This window comes from Salminus brasiliensis, chromosome 3, assembly GCF_030463535.1.
Source record: "Salminus brasiliensis chromosome 3, fSalBra1.hap2, whole genome shotgun sequence".
Lineage (NCBI taxonomy): Eukaryota > Metazoa > Chordata > Actinopteri > Characiformes > Bryconidae > Salminus > Salminus brasiliensis.
Genome location: NC_132880.1, coordinates 36,011,065 through 36,027,611, shown reverse-complemented (window position 1 = coordinate 36,027,611; position 16,547 = coordinate 36,011,065). Strand labels below are relative to the sequence as shown.

At 40.6% G+C, this 16,547-nt stretch overlaps 1 protein-coding gene across 4 annotated transcripts in view; it reads right to left on the bottom strand.

Moving 5' to 3' along the window:
• Window positions 1-16,547, bottom strand: part of pag1 (phosphoprotein membrane anchor with glycosphingolipid microdomains 1) — a 56,080-nt gene that overhangs the window by 26,615 nt on the left and 12,918 nt on the right. The window contains exon 1 of one of the 4 annotated variants that reach the window (XM_072676002.1): window positions 15,394-15,417. The exons of the other annotated variants lie outside the window; for them this stretch is intronic. The gene's annotated coding sequence lies outside the window, so the exon portion shown is untranslated. Of the gene's footprint in view, window positions 1-15,393; window positions 15,418-16,547 lie in introns of those variants that run through there. 4 annotated transcript variants of the gene reach the window in all.

Sequence of the window (16,547 nt, the reverse complement as noted above, 5' to 3'; positions counted from 1 at the left end):
TATCCCAAGCCCTAAAGTTCTATCCTTCAGCATTGGATTTCCTGCAGTAGACGCATAATTCTCTTTGGTAAGGCTCGATTTAGCTCTTACGGATCAACATAAAATGCACCGATGTAGCAAAATGGGAACTGTTTTAGACCCATAAAATGAAGAAACTCGGTTTAGCTCAGTTGCTGAGGTGGCAAAGACATCTGGCAACAGAATAGAAATGACCCAATTAGAGGAGATGTCTGCCACAGAGCCGTGTGTGAGCAGCAGAATACGTGAGCGAGCAGTGGCAGCCATGTTGGCACACGGGGGGCTCTTTCAGGTGCTGCAGGCAAAACCGTGAAATGCAGACTGTGCCTAGCTCACCTAACAGTAACAATAGGGAGAGCTATGTAGAATGATTAGCCTTAGCAGTGGAGCTTTGGTGGGTATAGTTATAGCTATAAGTGTGCATAACTTCAACATGTAAAAAAACATACACTGTATGGACAAAAGTATTGGGACACCTGCTCATGTTTTGTTTCTTATTGCAGCTTAATTGGGGGAGAAAAAAAAAAAAGTTTACCCTGTAACTGTCTCTACAGTCCAGGGAAGGCTTTCTAATAGGCTTTGGAGCATTGCTGTAAGGATTTGATTGCATTCAGCAAAAAGAGTATAAGTGAGGTCAGGATGTTGGATGATCACCACCCCACTTCATCTCAGTATTGAATGAAGCATAATCATTCCACAGAGCACCACAGAGTTCCACTAATCCACAGCTCAATGCAGGGGGGCTGGGGGGCTTTATGGATATTTGGTGCAATTTATGCAAATGTAAATTGTAAACGCAAGTTTGCCAGTCACACCTGTTACACACTTGCTCGTTTGAAATGACACTAAATGCTATATATGCTAGAAATAGAACATTCTGGCTTAAATGGCACAAAAGCTACAGCCGCCAGTCAGATCCAGTGAATACATGAATCGAAGTCATAAGGTGTCACGGCTATTTTAATATTTAAAACAATAATAATAATAATAATAATAATATACCAGAGTATTAATGATCTGATCTTGTCTGCACAGTTACGTCCTGTTGATTCCACACCTCATTCTACAGATGACACAGCTGAGTTGCTGAGTAATGGTCAAATTTAACTCCCACAGCTCATGCCAAAAGGTCACAGACAGAAAGAAAGGGTTCATGTTAACATGTGCTTATCCTGCATGCATGTAAACTAGAGGCAGAATGATACAGTCAGGTTGTCAGGTTCAATACAATGTTACATTTTAAATATTAAGATTGGAATATTTTGTATGGTAAATTGGTCTAAAGAGCTTCGATTCTATACTACACAGACTGGTTAGGCTCAGCTAAATATATTTATACTGCCTGCTACTACAGTAAAATAACACCCAGAAATCACAACCCTAAAATTGTATACATTAAAACATAACATACCAGTAAAATACCAGTAATTTGTGTATGGGTGTTAGTACAACACAAGTGCCACTCCCTCAGGGACCATTTTACTCAGGCTGCACTCACATGGCTTGTTTTGGTTTCTGACAGTGGTTGCCTTGAAGGATGCAAAATAAGAGATGCTCTGACGAGTCTGAGGGGTGAAGTTCAATACACTGTTTAAAGAGGTTTTTTATATAGATATTACAATCGCTACTTCCTAACTAAATAGAGAAGCAAATACCAAAGCTCATACATTCAAATTATTCAGGCTAGCCCTATTAAAATTCTGTTTAGTCAAGGCTCAGACTTAATCTTGGTCTGGAAAGCCAGCCACAACATTTACACAAAATTAACTTAACCCTTGTCTCATTTCAGGTTGTTCCAAGTGTTACACTTGCCAATGCATCATCTGATATACAAGATTTTATTCGTGTGGAAATTCTATAAACATTAAATTCAGTTTATTCCCACCTGCGGCTCTCCTGCTCCACAGCTCTTAACCTCCTCTATGTGTGTTTGCACTGTGGAAACCTCCTTCCATTAGCAGCAATTACTTCTCAATTGGCTTCTTTCATTAGAGCATTAAGCCCCACAAAGCTTAATACATTGCCAGTAAAACACTGACCCATGAGGACACACACTTAGACACACACACACACACCACTCACACCACTCTCAATCTTAACCTCTCCACTTCAGCACTGACATATAGCCCCATCATATCTGTCTGGCTCACTGCCTGATTACTATACCAGACTGTAATTTGAACTCCAGCTCAAAGCCAAAGTCGTTAGCATGTAATATGATAAAACACCAGGGTACGGCAGCCCTTTTTTTTTTTTTTTTTTTACTTGTCTCTCAAGCCCCCCACTGGGTCATCAATAATTCTCTTTGAATGGATCCATAGTGGCCATCATATACTCATCTGCTGGTGCTGGAAAATCTCTTCAGTGAGGCTCAGACATTAATCCAGTGAGAAGCATTTGGGCCCTATTTTAACAATCTCAGGCACCACACAGCTTGTTTTAGAGCTATCAGTGTGTCTTTGCGATCGTAACACTGGGAAAACTGCGCTAAGCACGTAAAAGGCATGTACTAAGTCTCTTAATTAATCATGGGTGTGCCTTGGGCATAACGTGCAATAAACCAATCAGTGTGTCACTTGCAGCATTCCCTTGAAGTCTGGCGATTTCAATAAGTTTCAATAAGTTGGGCACGTGCCTGTCACTGCCAAGATAGCAATGAACATCAGACTGTTGACGTCTGCCTAGGTTGTTATCCAGGCAGTGGAGCACCTGTATTTTTCCTTGCCAAGGTAGCAATATGCCAGAAATGTACCTAAACACGCCTCATTGCGAGACCACCACGCCCATCGTCGTAGATATATTTGCAAGCACCGTTGCTATTTAAACGATGCAGGCGGAAGGCATGAAAATAGACTGTTGGCGTGGTGTAAGACAACAATGAACATCGCGACACACCTTGCGCAGGGTGTAGGAAAGAGGGCTTGGAGTGACAGGCCTCATTGAAAGTGGGATGTGGGGAGGAAGGAAACTGTGAGCTTGGTCTAAAGGATGAGGAGGTCAAACTTTATTTACGGAAGCTTTATTTGAGGAAGAATTAAGTGTGCAGCAAGAATTTTTGATTTTCTTCTTTCGTAAGCTGCTTGTGTCCTCTAATCATCTCAGCACCAGCACTGCAGCTAAAGCCTCAGGAAAGCACTGTCCAACAATGAAATCTAGTCTAGATACTAATCTAGATACAAAACCCCCTTAACAAAAACAATAATAACTAGAGTTGGTATGAGTATCAGTACTCTGTACTGGCAGAAGTATTGGCGTCAGAGAGGGAAAATTCCCATCAGTGCATTCTTCTTATCCCTTTAACAGTTACACTACATAACACATTTGCAAAAAAAGGATTATTGGTAAAACTGATGTTTATGGATACTCAGTTAGCAACTGGAAGCTGACACACCAGCCAGTTGACTTGCCCATGTGTAAAAATAATAAATAATGATGGACACTATGAACTAATACCAATGTAATAATTTATAAATGTAATTATTCAGCATCTGCACTTTTTTTCAAGTACATAAAGGGCATAGCCAGTACTAGTAGAACACTGAAAAACTGCATGAATAATAAAAAAGACAATTATACAGTGTATAGTTATAGCAAATCCGACATAGAAACAAATAACTAACTGTACTAATCGTATTTAATCTTATTTTATAATAAAAAAAATAATTGTACAGAACAGATCTATTACTGTAGTTTTACTGGTTCATTCTGTAAATCCGGCTTGGGTCACCAACCTAAATTGCATGATAAATACATACGTTCAGTATATATAGTACAGAAATATAGTACAGCAGCGCCTGTAACCCTTACAACAGCTGTATTGATTGCATTGTATGGTCAAAAGCTTGGCTGCTCAGCTCTCTGCATATTTGGCCATTAGCCCTCCCCCGGGGACTTGGGCTCGTGAAGACAAACAACAAGACAGATGTGTTTTTCAAAGAGCTTTTTCAGTCCACATAGCTGCTGCAAAGGCACTTAATAACAACTACAGCAGGCCCTCTATGAAGTGCATTTTTTCAGGAAAACTCAGAATTTCAGCTCTCTAACCCAAGGCCTTAAGGAGGCATTTAAATAAACTGGACACAGGGCAGGTCACAGGAAGCGCCAGTCCGAGTCCAGGCAGCCTTCCAGCCTTAAAAACAAACCCCCTGAGAGGAGGACAAGAATAGGAACAGGAATGCTACGCAGCAGTCCCAACAGGATTAGGAGAATGTGGACCTTAACACATGTTAGCCCTACAATTTGGACTGCCACCATTCATGAAATGGGGGCTCATTTGAAATTAATCATGTCTCATGGAAGGCTACATTTCATGGGGCTTGACCTCAGGACTGCATTTACAGAAGCAGGATTAAAACAGATGGATTAAAACATACAGAAAATGTAACTGTAATCCTAAGGCTGTCAATATAGCATCTGCATAGCTATGGCATACATCAAACAAAGTGCTATAGCTGAAAGGCCTTATACCTTAGCTTTTCTGTCAGTCCACTCTACAATGCCTTTCAGTAAACATTCAGTGTGGTTGTGTCTAGCAGAGCAAATGATAACCGAGTTTTTATCCCCGCGTTACCACCTGCTCACTGCAAAGACACGTTTCTAGGTCGCTATGGGATTATATTACTATTGTCTTGGTAGTAGGAAGAATCTGCCCCAAACGGGTCAATGTTCAATGCTAGGAACTATGATAACCAGAAGAGAATCAAAGGATGAATGGATGCACCTTTTTGAAACAGAGAACTACCTCTTCCCTTTTTATTTCTTCTGCGCAGCCATGCGGGTCCTCTGTGCCGTTGCAGTTTCTGCTGCTGTGTTTAAAATTGACGCATGCAAAAACACTTCCCCTTTCACTTAAGATCATGCACAGCATTGAAAGCATGAAAATCGGAGGCTAATGCTTCATATTTAGAGAGAACTCTCTTGAACTATTCAGGGAAATGCAAATATCGACAGATACACTATATGTCCAGTTGTTTGTGGACACCCCTTCTAACGAATGCTTACAGTTACTTTGCACCACTTGCTAACACAGACTTTAAATTCAAGGGAATTCCCTTCTAACCAAGCATTCGACCATTTTGGCCTTAAGTTAAGTTAAGCCCTAAGTCTTCTTAGCTAGTCTAAGGCTATCATACATAAACAGGTATCTAGTCGAGTAAGTAAGCAATCCCTTTGGAATTACCTCAGTTTTTGCACTGATTACAAATACAGTGTGGACTGATACAATCTAACTACACCAATTACACAGCTGCACACTGAGCACATGAAGTACATATCCACAGTGCAGGCTAGAAAGTCAGTGAACCCCTGAGTTTAATAACCTGCAGCCTTCTTTCAGCATCATTGACCTCCATCAAAAGTTTCCAAAACATATTCCTATATCAATGCAGAAATGCAGATTTTTTTTCTCCCCAAAAGAGTCAAGTGTTTAAATTCAAATGCTCATTACATAGAATGTTTATTTCCAAGTTAATTTCAAGGCCATTTTAAGCATATTGCACATCAAGAAAGGCCAGGAAATGATCCAAAAAGCAGACAGTTCTGTACATAGCTAATTGGGAAGCAACACAATCACAACCAGGTGAAGTGTGTCTGGCAGCAAATCAAAGCGTGGCAGTAAAAACCTACACCTGCAACAAGTGCTGAGGGAGTGCTTTGATGTTGGCTCCTTTAAGATGAGAGTGAGTGAGTGAGTGAGTGAGTGAGCAACAGAGATGAAAAGCAGAGCAGCAAAGCAGAGACAGAGAGACAGAGAGAGAGAGAGAGAGAGGGAGAGAGAGAGAGGGAGAGAGAGGGAGAGAGAGAGAGAGAGAGAGAGAGAGAGAGAGAGAGAGAGAGAGAGAGAGAAAGACAGCCTCCTGCTGAGCAGGACTTATTAAAGTTCCCTTGGAAACCAAAAAAGAAAGAAAAAAACTGACGTGAAGGTGCGACAGCTGCCAGCCTCGCCTCACCCAGGCACTTTTCCACCAAACAGAGATCACAAGTTAAGAGGAGAGAACGCGTACTGCTGCCTAGAAATGTGATTTATTTGGATAAAGTCTTGTCTACTGCAGGCTTACAGCTGCCAAGAACGCAGTGCCAGAGAGAGAATGTGCAGAATCCCTGATCAGAGTGGACATTACTTCTTTACTTATTCAATGGCATGATGTTAACACTCAGCGTAGTACAGAAACACAGTAAAGCCTGGCATAACTAAACCATGAAGCTGTTTAGCAAAAATATGCAAAATGGGTAAGCCAGGAAGCGTGTGCTAATGGCAACTTGTAAATCGAATAATACTGATAACCCCTCTGTGTCAGTGAACACACACTCACACACTAGTGAATGTGGGCAGGAAGCACACACCCACATGGCAGGATGGGTAGACTTCAGTACCCAGAGAGCAATAGGGGGTTAGGTGCTTTGTCGAAGGGCACCTGCCGTGAATGTTGAGGAAGGAGAAAGCACTGTTCATTCACTCCCCCCCACCAGCAACTTGGCACCAGCAACCATACAGTCTTAAGCATGCTTCTATAACTTTTAGGCCACAGCTACCTAGTTATACTACAGCAAATCCTAGAAATGTTATTATAAAAATTATTTGGCTTCAAATAGCTTGGATTGATGTTTAAAACTGATATTTAATGATGTACTGAATGTATTCATAGTGCAGGCTAGAAAAAGTAAGTGTACCATTGAATTTAACAACCTGTAAATCCCATTTGGCAGCAATAACCTTCACTAAAGCAGCATTTCATTCAATTTTACTGCATTTGTAACCCTCTTCACATTAATATTATATTCATCCATAATGCTTTTCCAAGTACATTTAGCCCTAATTGGTTTTATGCATCGGCATCAACAGAAATGTACACGCAAACAACCGGCTATCTGCATCAGCCCAGAATTCCCATTTTGGTGCTTCCGTACTATATCCTGTACAGTGTATTTCATATATAACAACTGTATTTTCAGCAAGTTCAGGCTTCTATTCTTTACTCTTATAACATAAAAATAATGCAGCCATCTGCAATAAATTCAATTTAGCTGCTGAATAATTAGCCTTAGGGTGAAGAAAGCACTGGAATTTTAAGGAGCTAGGAAGCCATGATGTCTGTACAGCAACATCTCACGCCAGTGTCAGTTCTTAAGACAGCACACTTTTATAAACCACGATTAACTACATATAAATGTTGTCCGATTCACCATTCCGGGTCTGTTTCTGACAGGATTAGCTGCAGGGAAAGTGAGTGTTCGCAATGGTATTTAAAGATGACCACACGTGAAAGGAACTTGGATGAGAACATGAAAGCTCTGCAGACTCAATGTGAGCAAACAGCCCAGGGGTTAAATTAGGTCAGAATATTCTGGACCAAACCTCCAGCACCTTTGGTTAATGTGAACAGCAAGAGGACTTGAGGACTTATGTTCTGGTATTGTAATTTGATGGAAATGGAAATCATTACTAATACAGTATTGCCATCTGACAGTTCAACATTTAAGAAATGTTTATGTATCCGAATATCAGTGTTGTTTTCCTGCTGTATCTTTGTGTCCAAATGAAGTCCAAAGCATGCTAATCTAGTTTACATAGCTAGATAAAGTATTCAGCACTGACGGAGCCAAGTCAAACAAATAACTTCATACACAAGGTCTAGCTTTGTCTGTATGATGTACATTATTTGGATAGTAGTTATTTGCAAAATGCACCAAAATGCCATAGTAGCACCTTCCAAACATGTAATTTCATTGTCATTTTCTTTTCTTTTTATTTGGTTAATTCAAATTCAATTCAATTATTTGGTAAAACAAACAACCTCTGCATGTTCTGCATGATATGTCAGATTTTATTTTTTTTCTTCCAGTGAAGCTAATGTTACTGCACCTCTCAAGAGGTTCTGATCTGCTAATCAGAGGTCATGCCAGCCAAACAGCACAAGATGCCCTAGAATGGAAGACTCCATGACAAGTCATGGCAAAGCCATGGACCTCAAATATTGTGGTCTGTTTACTGAAAAGAAAATCCAGCATGCCCAAAATCAGGGGCTGTAAAATGGACCAAATCCAAAACAGTAACATAACAGTCTTGGCTCATTTTATTAACGTACATCCATCCAGTCCATTAGCCTTGTGGAAGCGAGGCTACAAACGCTAGGTTGACCCAAGGAAGCCAGGGAAGCAAGCTGGTGCTTGGCCAAAATATAACCCAGTTGCTTGTCTACAGGTTCTTCAGCAAGCTATCTGGAAACATGGAGGACAGCGACAATATCTGGTAAGTCTCGGGTGCAGACCAGCCAAAATACAGTTTATAATTTCTCCAATAAAGGGAATCAGCATGTTTCATGCATAGGCAAAATAACAGTGTGGTAAATAGGCTTGTAAAACTGCATCTAAGCTTTTTTTTTATCCAACCAAAGTCACATACTTACTATTTATAGATAAATGATCAAGTAAATACTAAAAAATGCCTTCAGTGGGACCTTTTCCCCCTAAAGAAAGGAAACAATAATATGTATAATCAGATTCTACTTTTCACTCAATCTATAATGATGATTTCATTTGGAATTCAAAAAAATTCACTTTTGGACCCCACTGTAGACTGTACTGATTTCCATATTGATGCTCAGAATTCCATACAGCATTACAAAATACTGTTTCTCCATGAAGGAAGTAAGGTTTTAACTGATTTCCCCCTAAAACAGGCATAATCACTGACATAGTCTGGTTGCCAGCGTAAATCATTTGCTGCTCCCATTCTTTACAGAGCCGTACATGGGACAAAAGATGGCTCCTTTTATTCCTGCACAAAATTCAGATCAGCTGCACAGCTTGATAAATGCCTCTGGCTGAGCTTTCTATAGTCTGAATAGTTATTGTATTGCAAAGTATGCGCATGAAATCAGCCTAGTGCACAAGAGCTCTGCAGTCTGGCAGCAAGGACTGCATTGGTAGGGAAGCCTACAGATAGATCCTGTATGGGCATATAGGAACAGGTCACACCACAGCTGCATAATCCACATCTGTGTCCAATCACAGGGACCTTTTTGAAGTGCCTGAGACAAACACACTTTCTGCAGAGAACACATGCCAGAGGAACTGCCCACTGCATATAATTCCCCATAATGTCCAGCTCTGCGATCACAGCTGCCAACACTATCACCAAAAGGGGTGGTTTCAACTTTACAAAGGTTGATGTTAATTTAGATATCTGCAAAAATGTGGAAGTGGATGTGTTCCAAACCCTCAACATCTCAGATTTAATCTAACATTCCAGAAATAACAACTAATACATTATACATTATTATTATTAATTATTAACAATTATTTTTTCTACCTTTTGTTTCATATGAAAATGTATTACATAAAAATTTCTCTCTGCTCCTTCCTCTTGGCCAGAGCCTGTGTGTTGGCAGCTCTGAGGGCTGAGTGCACTGTGGACTTGGACTCTTGGACCAATCCCTCAAGCTGACACTGAGTGTCTTACTGAGGCCCAAAGTACCCAGCTGGCACACAGTGGGCACCAATCTGCCCATCCATTACCCAGAAACTCAATTACTCAGGGTCAGGATGAAGAATGTACCACCCAGGGAGCTGTGCCAGCACCACACTCCCTGCAAACATCAATACAAGTGGCCTTGGTAGTTACTGTAATCCAGTAAGGGCAGGGTTCCGTCTATAGAGATGATCAATAAAGTGAATCAGAATGAACTGCAGTGCAGACACATAAATGATAGAGTTAAAGGTGAATAATTGAATTTTGTGCGTCATGTACATGTAAATCAATCACTGTAATGTAGTTTTAGATCTCTGTTAGGGACGAGACAGTACAAAATTTCCTGTGACCAACATTATTATGTTTGCAGTCTCACTGCGGTTTTGGTTTTGTTCCAATATGTTGAAAAATTCAGGCTACCTATAAAAGTCTGTTCAGAATGAGCCCTTTTTCTGTAACTTCGGCACCATTTAGGGTCTATAGCAACATTACATAGCATTCAATAACAAATTTGATAACAATTCAATAACGCATTCAAATAACAGCTTCGATATCATGTTGATGCTCCACTGATGTGTAATACGGAGCAGGTCATCTCTATTTTTGCCACTTAGGGCTTGGCATGCTGCTAACTGCACTATGTAAATGTGGTAAAGCGGGCAGGACAAAGAACTGTGTAACGTTGCATAACCAAAGTTAATATGACTCAACCGCCTCAGTCCACATGCTTCTTTCATTTTCAACGATTGTTCTGTAACACTTGTTCAGAAATGCATGTGTAAAAAAGAAGTTCTGGCACAATTCTGCTTTAACAGAAAATTCCAGCATTTTAGGGATGTGCTGTATGTTGTGGGAAGACAGACAGTAGAATTAAAGATTTACATTACATTACATTTAGATTGCATGCAGTCAGATCACTGTGCGTGTGTAGTGGTACACACTCTGGACTGATACTGGTTGTTGTTTTCAACTACTGATGTGAAATAGCTGTTTTAGGTGTCTTTGCAATCGTAACGACAGGAAAAATTACGCCTTGTGAGGTGTATAAACCACATGCAATAAACCAATCGGCGTGTCCCTTGACATTCCCTTTAAAAGCCAGGTGCGGTCTGACTTTGGCGGATTGCTGCTTCAATGGCGCATTGAGCACAGCCTGGGAAGGCTTGCTGAAGCGGTAGGGTGCCTTGCCTCTATAAAAAAAAAAAAATATATATTATTTTGTATTTTGTTTATTGTTGATTGAAAGTTTGCATAGCTGCCAACTGGCACACTATGGGTTTGTGCACTGCTGTGTGTATATGTGTGCGTAACAAGCGGAGGTGTCCGGGCATTGGGCACACAATTCACTGTCAAGATAGCAATGAACGTCTGACTGCTGAACGTCTGCCTTTGTATTTTTGTTTTAGTTTCTATAATGAGACATTCTGTCATTAATTTAATAAGTTTAGTAGAGACTTTTCTTAAAATGACTGTTTCATAGTATATTTAATATCCTAGAATCTAGTCTGACGCATCTCCCTGACCAAACACCTTTAAAACACTGCAGTCAGGTCACTGTGTGTGTGTAGTGGTACACACTCTGGACTGATATCTGTTGTTTTCAGACTACTGATGTGAAATAGCTGTTTTAGGTGTTTTGGGTGTGTGTATTAGCATTAGCATTAGCCTCTACTTATTTCTGAATGTGCTTTTGAGTGCTGGTGTAAAAACAAAGGCATGCGGTTCTCCCGCTGGTAAAACAGAGCGTTTTTGTGATAGTTTTATAAAGGTTCGGATATTATGTTCTGTTTTCATGTTTCATGTTCCACTGTATAATAGCTCCACACTGCCGACTCCATGTCTTTACTGCTGCCAGCTAGGCAATAATATCCATTAATTTAGTTAAAACAGACTCGAAAAATGTATTGAGATTAAAATAGCTGATCCCCTATCCAAAAAAATATGCCTGTATTGGCCCAGATCCCGATGTACTGGAAAGTGCATTTTGTTAACAGTAGGCAATTAATGGCAAAGAACATAGAACTCTTTAATGATCTAGGACAGGAGGAAAGATTTAGATTTTAGGTTTGATACAATGTATTATCCAGAAGTTTCCATCCTACCTAAATTGCTACAAACTCTACTGCACTCGGCTCCAGTCAACGTCATAATCCTCAACCCACTGTGCCTTTTGGAAGGAACATTGGGCATCTGTTCAGATGGTCTGTGCCTTTTCCTAGTCACTCTGCTGTTGGGTTCTCACTGGGATCCAAGCCCAAAAGCACTCTCCGGAACCTTCTGCGTCAATTATTTCGGCTCAATGCTACCGGAGCGGCTGGAACAACTGGGATGGAACGTAGCTGTCATGAAGGAAGGGGCAGAGAGAGACAGAGAGAGTTTGCATGGATTGCTGAGTTGCTCCTTTACGCTAACTCTCTCAGAGAGATAATGACCATGTTGATAGCCATGGCACGTTGAGCTTCTTGCGCTGCCACAGAAACCATGGCAAACAGGTTTGTAGGATTTGCATAGCTTCACATGTTGTCTTCCCTTTTTCATCTCCAGCTATTCCTCACAGGCACAACTTCCCAGCCTTAAGCTGTCTGGAAGGTGATGATTCAGACTTAAAACTTCTAACTCCTAAACTGCCTAACTCTCTCATCTGTATGGATGCCAGGCAGAAAAGGGCTCTGAGGAAAAGCCAGCGATTTTCTGGCTTGTGAAAGAGAAATGAAAGGGAAAATGAAGAGAGAACTGCACCAATCCGTGGACTTCCTGTCCTTTGAGGTGATATTTCAGTGATATTGCACGGTATATCCCACTCAATATCCATCCAAGGCTATAATACCTGAAATAACATAGTAGTTTCACCATTAATGTGAAGATCCATGAACCAAACATGGTCTGGAATGCCATCAAATGAAGTGCCATGATCCCCCACAGGAAAGCTGTCCAAAAGGGCCTCAAGCATTAGCCCAGACCAGCCAACAAGCAGCCAAAAACAACGTTCCACATATAAGTCACCATGACGTATAGTTCACTCTTTGGAATTCTCTAGTGCATCCCTCCTTATCTACTCCAGTGTGTTCAATTACAAGAGGGATTTCCACTATACATCCTGTCCCAGGGCTCTTTTTGGAGCCTCTTCCCACCATTTCCACTTGCCCTTGAATCTCAGGCTTCATGTCCATTCTCATGCCTTCCATACAGCCCTCCTACTTCACCACCACCACCATTTGTTCTCCATCTGCTGCTGCATGTCCACAACCCCCCATGTCACGCCACACTCTCACTCCTGCTTTTTTCTTTCTGTCTTTCTAAATGTTTCATGATAAACCCTTTGCACCAACCCCCGGTATGCATGCATGTTACCCCCAAGCAACTACAACCTGCACACAATACCATGGGCAATACCTAATATATATATATATATATATATATATATATATATATATATATATATATATATATATATATATATATATATCACCCCATTAGACAACCAACACTGTAGTGGTCTGATTAATTATTGTATAATAAATGATTTTGTAAAGAGGCACATTGATACTGCATAGAGATCAAATTGTGGCAAAGGTTTTAAATAAAAACACTGCAATCCACAATTATTAAAATAAAAATATATATTTATGGGACAACTGTCAGTTCTCTTTACCAACATTCATCATAAAAACAGTCAGTTGACCCTCAATGTAGTAATGATGATGGCTTTTTTTTTGTACCTTACTCATTACGGAAATGGCTAATCTGGCACTTACTAAAAGCTTCATTATATGTCCAAATGTTTGTGGAGGGTTACTTTATTAGCACTGATGACAGCAGGAGGCTAAAACATTTGCTCAGCTGATGTCTGTTTTTTGCCAAACTTTTTTGCAGGACGCGTGTAATACTTTTTCACTTTCAATTCAGTATCAATCTGATTATATTTGACTAATCATCCAAACCCATATTTCATGCATTTACTGCATTTCATCTCTTCTTTTACCCATTCCACTGCATACTGCTATGAAAACAATGCCATTACGTTCTCTGCAATGCTAATTTGTAATGTGCATTTAGTCCCAATCTCTTACATATACACACAGTATACACGATCAGCCATAACATTAGCACCACCTGCCTAATATTGAGTAGGTCCCCCTTCTAGGCCCTCTGGGGCGTCCTGTGTTATTTGACACAAACACGTTTTTTTGCAGCAGATCCTTGTAAGAAGTCTTGTAAGTTGTGAGCTGGGGCCTCCATGGATCGCATTAGTGAGCCTAAGGTGACCATGTCCCTGTCGCTGGTTCACAGGTTCCTTTCTTGAACCACTTTTAGTACATACTATCCACTGCATATCGGGAACACCCCACAAGACCTGCTGTAGCTCAGATCCTTACACTTGACCATTTTTCCTGCTTTTAACACATCACCATTAAGAAGTGCATGCTTACTAGCTGCCTAATATATCCCACCCCTAGACAGACGCTACAGTAGAGAAAGACAATCAATGCTTTCCACTTCACCTGTCAGTGGTGTTAACGTTATGGCTGATGGAATATCATTCATTATATTTACTAATGAAAAATATTGAATATCAGCATTCGTTCAGAATTCCTAATATTTCAATAAAACCTAGATGATGGCCAACAATCTATAAAGCTTGTCCAACCTGGCAACAGCTGCTAAGAATGCTGCAGCATGACTGAAACACCTCCTGACGCTCTCCTGCTCGCCACTCTGCTTCTACGCTTCAGTGAGAGTCAGAAACATTTTCCACTGTTAGTGTGCAATGATATACTAACTCAGCGGTGACTTTCACACACACACACACACACACACACACACGTTCCCTTTTTCTTACCCTCTCTGTCTCGCTCTCTCTCTGCTTCTTTTAACTCTAATTCTGCACTTCCTTCCTGCCCTTAACACTGAAATCAGCAGTACTGGAAGACACTCTCCACTGTCCATCTACAGTAACTCTTCTACAAAATCCATCTTTCTCCTTTCTGGAGACCTTGAGCCATCTGGCCTCCAAACAAGATGGAAATTTAGCTCTCCAGGATGATTAAAAGTTACACATTATTCTTCCTGGTGTAGAGCTCTTAAAACAGCATTACTTCGACAAAGTGATTTAAGAGAGGGCAGAGGTGAGTCTCGCAGGAATCAGGTTGGGTGAAAGTCGGAAGCTCTATTACAGTATTCATTCAAATGAAGCAGATCCAGAAAGACGGAGGGAAGGAGAGTTAGAATTAGAGAGAGGAGGGTGCTCCATTAGGGCCTGCTGCACACAAACAGTATAGATAGAAAGAGAGAGAACAACAGATACAGATATACACTACATGTCCAAATGTTTGTGGACACTCCTTCTAAAAAAACAACAAAAAAAATTAGCTACTTTAAGTGGCACCCATTGCTGATACAGATGTGCAAATGCACACAAGCAGCTTGTCTAGTCCCTGTAGAGAAGTACTGCCAATAGAGTAATATTCTCTGGAGCAGATAAACATGAACTTATTGGCACCATGCATTGAGCTGTGGAGCAGTGGAATTGCTGGAATGATGGTGCTCCATCCAATACATTTAGGATGAAGTGGGCGGTGACCATCCAACATACTGACCTCACTAGCTCTCTTGTTGCTGAATGCAATCAGATCCCCACATCAATGCTCAAATATTTAGTAGGGACAGTTACTTCAACAAAAGCAGAATTAACTCTTTTTTAATACCCTTGTTAGAGAAACAATGAATGAGCAGGTGTCCCAATACTTTCGGCCATATTTTATAGATAGATTTATAGAATGAAAGAAAAAGAAAGAATGTCAGAATGACAGAGATGGAAAGAAACAGAAAAGGGAATGAAAGAGAGAGAGAGAGATTGATTCTTCATTCATATAATCATAATGCTTTGAACTGGCATAATCTCTTACTTGCGTTGCCCCATTTCTTTATCATGACTGCTTATTACGATGGTGAGAGCCTTTAATAACAGGATAGAAAACACAGACTGTAATTATGATAATAATTACTATGAAGTAGGGGGTGTCAGAATAATCAGCTTGCACACAAAAGCACCATGAACTGATGTATTTTGTCTTACACATCCTGCTGTAGCTTAAAGCACCATGATGGTCCATTACATTCAATCAGGGATGCAGGAAGTGCTGAGGGTGCTGAGGTGGCTCCAGCAGACCAATGATTTCAGGACTAACTATTAATCAAAATTACGAAGAACAATCCATACGTAGTAGAGACATGTAAGCTTGTTTTAGGGTAAAGTTTAGATTTTAATTTTACATATTGCATTTTTTATTATTATTTTACAAAGCTGAAATTCCATCTTAAAATCGCACCATATTTAATGTTCTGTCCCCCTGTAACTTCCTGTAAATTCCAGTAAGAAGCAGGTAGTGTTAGTCGCGTTGGGGTATTTTGAAGTGTCATAAACTGCCACGTTTTAGATTTGATGGCTGAAACTTTGTGAAACTGTTTGAAATGCATCTTCAGTCTCTTGCTCTGCTACTTTCTTCAAGAGGCCCTCTTCCAAAGCTTCCAAAGCCCTGACATTCAAAGCACGTCTGTCATGGATCTCAGAGCCATTGTCCATAGCATATTCACTGATTGTCTTCTTTGGCACATAACCAAGCTTGGCTTCACTCTGTGGTTCCCACCACTGATGTCTTTGAGGCTGTGGTAATGTCCTGCTAGATAATGTCGGTCAAAAGCCCGAGAGACAAGGCACAAAATGTACAAAATAATAAAATAAACAGCTTTAATGGGCCCTAACCATATCCTTTCACAGAGCTGCTCCCATTTCTGTCCTTTGGGACGGAGGGGTGAAAACTGACGAGGGAGGCAAGGGTTCCATCGTGATGTGATTGCCTGCCATTATGGTACAATTAGCAGAGTGAGGAGCCTTTCTGTAGTCAGGCTTTTTGGACACTCAGTCACTGTGGACTGTGGGTTTCAATGAAGATCCAGATGTTATGGATCATGTGCTGCTGTGTTAGGGATCGACAATAGAATGGGATGCTTTGGAGCAGCTGCATAGCAGCCTAACTAAGGTGCACCATGCACAAACCTA